Source organism: Pipistrellus hanaki, assembly GCF_964339955.1.
Source record: "Pipistrellus hanaki genome assembly, chromosome: 5".
NCBI classification, from domain to species: domain Eukaryota; kingdom Metazoa; phylum Chordata; class Mammalia; order Chiroptera; family Vespertilionidae; genus Pipistrellus; species Pipistrellus hanaki.
Window position 1 is genome coordinate 62765791 of NC_140507.1, and position 7746 is coordinate 62773536.

The 7746-nt window shown below is 40.7% G+C and overlaps 1 long non-coding RNA gene across 2 annotated transcripts in view; it reads left to right on the forward strand.

The window, feature by feature from the left end:
- The window catches only part of LOC311622515, a 33550-nt gene that overhangs the window by 18365 nt on the left and 7439 nt on the right, over positions 1-7746 (forward strand). For both annotated transcript variants that reach the window (XR_014795000.1, XR_014795001.1), the window contains exon 2: positions 4843-4927. This is a non-coding gene — a long non-coding RNA (uncharacterized lncRNA). The remainder of the gene's footprint in view (positions 1-4842; positions 4928-7746) is intronic.

Sequence of the window (7746 nt, forward strand, 5' to 3'; positions counted from 1 at the left end):
GCAAGTATGATAATTAGTTCAATAAATATTAATTAAGTGCCAACCATACGCACTTACTGGGAGAGGTGCTGGGAATACAAGATGAGGAAAAGAGTCCCTTTGTAGAAGCAGTTCCCAAAAATCTCCCAACTATTTTCATCCCCGCAAGGGGACGTTCCTGGCTATTATATAATGTCACATTTGAATGTCCCAAGATTTCTTTTTTACCTTTTTAGGTCTTACAACTTTCAAGTGCCTGAAATTTATCATATTACCCCCTTTTCTCAATAGAGTTGACAGCTGGTTAGGTCTCTGGCTCTCCTGAATAAATGGCGTTCATGGTGTAAATTAAGCATTTAGCGTGTACATTCCTATGTGTGTATGTGTGTGTTATTCTTCACCCAAGGATACTTTTCCATTGGTTTTTACAGAGAATGGAAGGGAGGGGGGAGAGATTGAGAGAGAAACATTGATGTGAGAAAGACACATCGATTAGTTGCTTCCCAAAGAGCCCCAATCAAGGCTGTGGATGGAGCTTGTAACTGAGATATGTGCTCTTGACTGGAATTAAACTCAGGACTCTTCAGTTTGTGGGGCAATGCTCTGTCCACTGAGCCAAACCATTTGTTTTATTTATTAAAATAATTTACAAACATTTGTTTTACTTATTAAAATAATTTTCAAATTGCCATTTAATTTCAAAATGTTCAGTAATTGATGCTCAGTACTTGAAGTTGGGAACAGCAGCCTAGATGTTCATTTGGTGTTCTTAGGAAGGCTGAGCAAGGGAACAGAGACTCATACCTGATTACTTTCTATTTTTATTTCTTAAGACCTGAATCCTTGGAACTCAAGACTTAGCCTCAGGCCAGCACAGGCCAGTGGTTGAAGCATTAAGAGAGGGATGCTGCTAATAATTTTACTTATTTATTATAGAATGATTGCATGTTATTTCAGCTAATCAATAAAAAAAAATTCGGGAGATAAAACCTTACTTGTATCCTCACAACCCAAAGCTATTGCTTGTTCATGTTTTCAGGTGTACCACTACACTTGTGGCAATGCACACAGCTGAGGGTAATTCTTTTCTTCCCATTCTCTCTCTCTCTCTCTCTCTCTCTCTCTCTCTCTCTCTCTCTCTCTCTCTCTCTTAATGTCCCCCCTCCCAATTGATTTTAAAGACAGAGGAAGGGAGAGAAAGAGAGGAGGGAAACATAGATGTGCCCTGACCGGGAATCAAACTGCAACCCTTTGGGTACAGGACACTCAACCAACTGATCCATACAGGCCAGGGCCATCCCATTGTCTCTTAAATCCACTCTAACCAGTGTTACAAAGGCCTCTCATCGGGTGGACTTTGATGGGGCAGAGGGCTCTGGGAAATGCAGTCCCACCTCTTAGCAGATACCTGTGGGCAGGTAAATGAAAGATTAACGAAAACAAGTTTTCCAATCTGCTATTGCAGTTCAGGGTTTTGTGTGATTGGAGCTTCTCTGAGCAACTTAGGGTGCAAAACAGGACCCACGCAGAACACCCTTCCATTGCAGGGTGCACTCCCATCCACATACCCACTCAGACAGTGACAATGAAGCCATACCAGCCACTGACACGTGCCACATGGGGATGTGGGAAGAAACCAGAGACCCTGGAGAAGATCCATGCAGACGAGGGGAGACTATGCAAACTCCACAGACGGTAGCCTCAGGTCAGCAGGAATTGATTTTTTTTCATCAATGTAATAACAAAATGTGAGTGAACAAACATCATTATTTGAGGACCTGCTGTGCTTTAGAAGAGAGTGCTACTGATAATGAGTTGAAAACAAACTGTCACAGATGTCTAGACTTCTCAGAAAGAACACGTCCAAAGCTAAACTCTAATTCTTCTGCAATCCGCCTAGTCCTCTGCCTTCATCTTTGTTATTGTCAACTCTATTCCCCAGTTGCTTAGCCCAAAGCTTTGTTTTTGATCCCTTTTTATTTCTTGTCTCACATTCAACCCATTAGGATATCCTATTGGTTCTATTTTTAAAATTTTGGACACTTACCTCTTCTAACCACCTATTCTGCCCTCTTTTTGGTCTGAGCCACAATTCTCTCAGGAGACCTCTCTCTTCTGGTCAAAATCATGATGGCTCTCCACCCCCCATTGAGTGAAAGCCTTACACTGGCAATAAGACACTCTCCAGCTACCCCACTCTCTTCTAATGCACTCTCTCTTGCTTGCTTTGCAGCAGCCACACTAAACAGGTGAGGCTCAAACTTGCTTGGGGTTGCTGCTTATACAAATACCTGCTTGGCTAACTCCCGCTCTTGAGTCTTGGCTTACCTTCTCAAAGGATTAGGCTAACTTCCCTACTTAAAACTGCAACCTGCCATGGTGCCTGCCACAAGACATGTGCAGACCATGTAATAGTGAGGTACTTTCAATACTGTTGATAAATTGACTTCTTGAGTGAGGTCCCTAATAGATCTGTTTATATTCCATCTTTTGAGACACACCTCACCTCGCCTGATGTGTGAAATTTGAAATAAATTAAGATTATAAATGTATAAAAACAGCAACAACAAAATACTCTGCAGCATGCTTCACCCTAACACTCCCAAAACCTTCTTCTGCCACCCAGGGTCCCTTTTACCTTCTCACATACTGTATAATGCATTTACTTATGTTTATTACCTATGGCCAATCTCCCATGCTGGGATGTAAGCTCCATGACAACAAGGATCTTTATTATTATTTTTTAAATTTTATTGATTTCAGAGAGGAAGGGAGAGGGAGAGAGAGATAGAAATGTCAATGATGAGAGAGAATCATTGATTGGTTGCCTCCTGCACACTCCTTACTGAGGATCAAGCCTGCAACCTGGGAATGTATTCTGGCCAGGAATCAACCAGTGACCCCTTGGTTTCTGGGTTAATGCTCAATCACTGAGCCACACCAGGCCAGGTGATAACAAGGATCTTTATTCATTGATGTATCACAAACACATAGACCTGTGCTGGAAATATGGGCGATCAATAAATATTGGTTAAATACATGGATATATCTTTTTGTTAAGCAAAAAAGGATCATATATAAGCTGTTTTAGAAAAACTTTTGCATAATACTTCTTGAATATTTTCCCATGCCAACAGAAACATAACCCAAATATTTTTTTTTCTAATTGCATTGTATGCCATTGAATAGAAATTTTATTAATTTAATGTTTAATTTATGTTTTAACTAGAGGCCTGGTGTATGACATTTGTGTATTAAAGGCGGGGGGGTGGGGGTGGGGGTGGTCCCTCAGCCCGGCCTGCTCTCTCTTTGTTGTTTTTAAAAAAATATATCTTATTGATTTTTTTTAAAATGCAAATCTCTTTTTTAAAAAAAAAATATATTTTATTGATTTTTCACAGAGAGGAAGAAAGAGGGATAGAGAGTTAGAAACATCGATGAAAGAGAAACATCGATCAGCTGCCTCCTGCAAACTCCCTACTGGGTATGTGTCCACAACGAAGGTACATGCCCTTAACCAGAATAGAACCTGGGACTCGAGTCCGCAGGCTGAGGCTCTATCCACTGAGCCAAACCAGTAAGGGCCTGGCCTGCACTCTTTTGCAGTCTGGGACCCCTTGGGGGATGTCCACCTGCTGATCCTGGCTAAGCTGGCAGGCTGACAGCCCCCAAGGGGTCCTTATCGCTGCCATGCAGGCAGAAGAGGCTCTCATCATCGCCAGTGCACTAGCCAGTGTGAACCCAGATTCTGGCTGAGCAGTGCTCCCCCTCTGGGAGCACACTGACCACCAGGGGGCAGCTCCTGTGTTGAGCATCTGCCCCCTGGTGATCAGTACACAGCATAGTGATCAATCAGTCGTTCCACTGTTTGGTCGATTTGCATATTAGGGTTTTATTATGTAGGATGGTAACATCTTCTTTAATAGCTTCATTAAGGTGTTATTAACATACCATAAAATTTACCCATTTACTTATTTTTATTTTTAATATTTGTATTACTTCCCCACCCCCTCTAACCATTTAGAGTGAACAATCCAATAGCAACATACATTTTTGGAGAGCCTAATACTTGCCAAGCATCGTGACAGACTTTGAGGGTATAACTGTAAAGAAAACGGAGACAATTCTGTCCTCACAAAGATTAAGGTCTGAGAGAAGAAGGAAACAGGCGGACATTAACTAATAATTGCACAATTAATTACTTGTTATTGTGGTTAATGCTCCAAAAAGATAAGGTGCTATCTGACAACTCACAGAAGGCCCTTACCTTGTCTTGAGGCCCAGAGCAGGGTTCCTTCACAAAGTGGAATTTAAACGGAGCCCTAGAGGGTGAGTAGGAATTAGCAGGTGAAGGAAGTAGGGCCAGGTGGGGGCACTAGAAGGAAGGTTATTGCGGCTGAACATAGAAGGTTTCATTCTTTCACTAATATACGCTGTGTTGGAAGTCCTTAAATTATTTCCTTAAGATAAATTCTTGGAACTGAAGTTGCCAGATCAAGTGTGTGCAGGTCTGCCCTCCCTTCTTTCTTAACTTTCTGCTTTGTATTACATTGCTGGGAGGGTGGTAGTTAGGTGTCTAGGGAATTATGGGTGCCCTGCTACTTGGTTGCCTTCTTCCTGAGATGGTTCTGGTGGGGTTCAAGGAGCCTTGGAAAGAAGACCTTGTGGCAAGTCTTTGGGGGCTGAGGCTGGTGGACAGCTGCCCTGCCACAGGCAGGAGGCAGCCAGAGGTCTGCACATCCACTTCCGGTTCCAATATCCCTGAAGTGCAGTCAAAAATAGTTTTATTTTTTCTTCGTTTCTGCCTTCCATGTAAAATCAGTAAGAGCTCTGTTAGGTTCTAATTTCGATTTCTTTTCCAAGGACCCCAATGAACGCACTATTACAGTGTCTGGGCAAAGGCATCATTGAAATACGAAGTGTTGATGAAATTATGACCCTCTTTCAGGTTAGTGTTTACATTTTTCAATTTCCAGTGTAAATTACAAGTTAAAAAAAAGAAGAAGACTGCAAAAAGTACATGATATAAAATGGAGATTAAACAATTTGAAGGCAGGAATAGGAAAGAAAAGCAATTTAGCCAGAGAAGGAAGTTCTTGACCTCAGGAAACTTAAAATCTTTATAAATACGTATCACTAGTTAAAATGAGGTGTTTAGCCAATATTTTATTTTCATGGAGATTTTTAGATTCTCTAAAATTTTTAATTAAACTCACTTTTTGATAAAGTTAATAATGGCTGGTCACTGAAGATTTAGTTAGCATTTAAAAAGGAACTTGAATATATACTCTGCTGTAAAAGTATCCCAGGGAAGCATTAAAGACTTTCTTACTTGGAGGGGAGGAAATTCCCAATGTCCACAAATAAATATTCAAAGTTAAATTAAAAGAGAGACATGCCAAGTGATAACGGTTCTGTTTTAGGCCAACTGGAGATGGCCATCTGCTTCCAGCTGCTTCCGTTCACTGAGGATCATGAATGGTGACCCATGGCTCCTATAAAGAGCACATAGACTAACCAAAGGAAATTAAACCTATGCAATTTTTGACCAGGTTCACATTGGTGATGGTTGTTGTATGGTTATGGCTTCTAATTTGATTTTCCATTATGTGGCAGTTACCTCTACTCCTGACAGAGATAACTGCCTTTAAGAATCTCTGTTTATCCAAATGAAACAAGTGTGACTGGTTTTCTTAAGGCATTAACAATTATTTTTAGCCTGGCCACAGTGGCTCAGTGGTTGAGCATTGACCTATGAATCAGAAGGTCATGGTTCAATTCCTGGTGAGAGGCATATGTCCAGGATATGGGCTCAATCCCCAATAGTGCAGGAGGCAGCAGATCAATGATTCTCTCTCACCATTGATGTTTCTCTCCCTCTCCCTTAACTCCCTGAAATCAATAAAGATATATTAAAAACATTAATTTTAAATTATAAAAGGACCATGTTAGAGAATTTTAACATAATTACTATCTTGGTGATTTTTGATTCTTCCATATTTTTGGGCCATTCTTTATTATAAATGTCTAGACAAGGGATTTCTGGTGGGTGGGAGAGGGTTTACTCAGTAGCTCTGGGTTATCCAAACAGTACACATTCCCTAGAAAGGCTGTTCCATGACTGGCCTTGGCTGGTTCCTGGGAACTAAGTTCTTGGAATATTCTGACTGATAAGAGTGTTTTGCACGCGTTGGGTCATGAGCCATGCTTTTCCGGGTGGTTTATACTCACCAAGTGGTTTATGTTGAACACCCGCGTGCCCTCTGTGGGCTTGGAGCTTCAGTGACTGAGGTTAGTCATATAGGCATTATGCATATGCCACTGACCCCCAATGTTCTGGACAACCAGGCTCAAGTGAGCTTCCCTTGTTGACAAGACTTTGCACATGTTGTCACACATCATTGCTGAAGGATGCAGGCACATCCTGTGTGACTCCAGGGAGGTGTCTCTTAGAAGCTTGTGCCTGGTTTCGTGCAGACTTTGCTGCATGCACCTTTCCCTTTTGAGATCTTACCATATCCTTTTGCTGTAATAAACTGTGCCTGTGAAAACAACAGCTTCTGCATCCCCTGGGTCCTTTTAGGGAGCCACCAAGCTTGAGGATAGTCTTGGAGACTCCTAACACAGTGGCCCACTTGGCTTTCAGTTGCCGATAAGGAGAACTGGTCTAGCCGGTTTAGGCAAACAGTGCTTATTATAACGTATTCTGTGGTTTCCAAAATGGTTGAAATGGCTGAAAAAGTAGATGGAGATTCCAGGAACCATTTCTAGCCCCAGAATTTCATTCTTGCAGAAGCAGAAACTACCAAGAAGCTGCTTACACTCCGCCTGGACCCGCTTTTAACTCAGTTCTGAATCCAGGGACCTGAATGGAGGAATTTTAATCATACCTGGAACTTCAGAGTGTCTGCAAACATAGTATTTCACTTTTACAGTCTCAAAGACTCAACAAGAAAATTAGAATTTATGCCTAGTCAAGCCACAGTATATCATCCATTGTGTTAGAGAACATAAACATTTTAATGTTTCTTGATACTGCCCAATTGCTTTTTTTTTTTTTTTTTTTTTTTTTTTTAAAGTTTGGAAACATTTGCATGGCAATGACAAGCGAGGCTCCAGTTTTCTAGTGCTTAGTATCAGGGGAAGGTAACTTAACGGACAAACATAAATATTAAGGGACAGACCAGTTGTCACCTGTGTTCTCTGCCTTTCTCTCACTCTGTTTTTCTTAGAAGAAATGGATGCCTATAGATTGTGGTTAATACTGGGGATTACAAATCAACTTATAAATCAATTACTCCATGTTGGTGATTAACAAGGCATTCATTTATATAATACAGGCTAAGCAATTTTGGTTATTGTTGAAAACTACTGAATAAAGAAAAGTGGAAGGCTAGTTTTACTTTTATTAACTCTCTAAGTTACACTTCATAAGTTCTCCATCTCAATCCTCCTCCAGGCTCTGCATCTTCACAATATCTCCTAAATAACTATTGGTTGTCTTAGAAAAGGGATTTGAGCCAGCTGATTTGAGTTCTGAGGTGAGATTTTTGCTCAAGAGCTTTAACTGTAGGAAGATGTAACATTTCAACTGGATGCCAGGAAAAACAAAACAAAACTATAATACTGAAGTTTATACACACAAAGGATGGCATAAATTTCCTAACTCCTTAAAGGAACATAACTTTACAATTACTGGATCTTGGAACATGAAATAATTTGTTACACAGCATTAAAAAAAAAACACCACAGGGTATTTATGATACA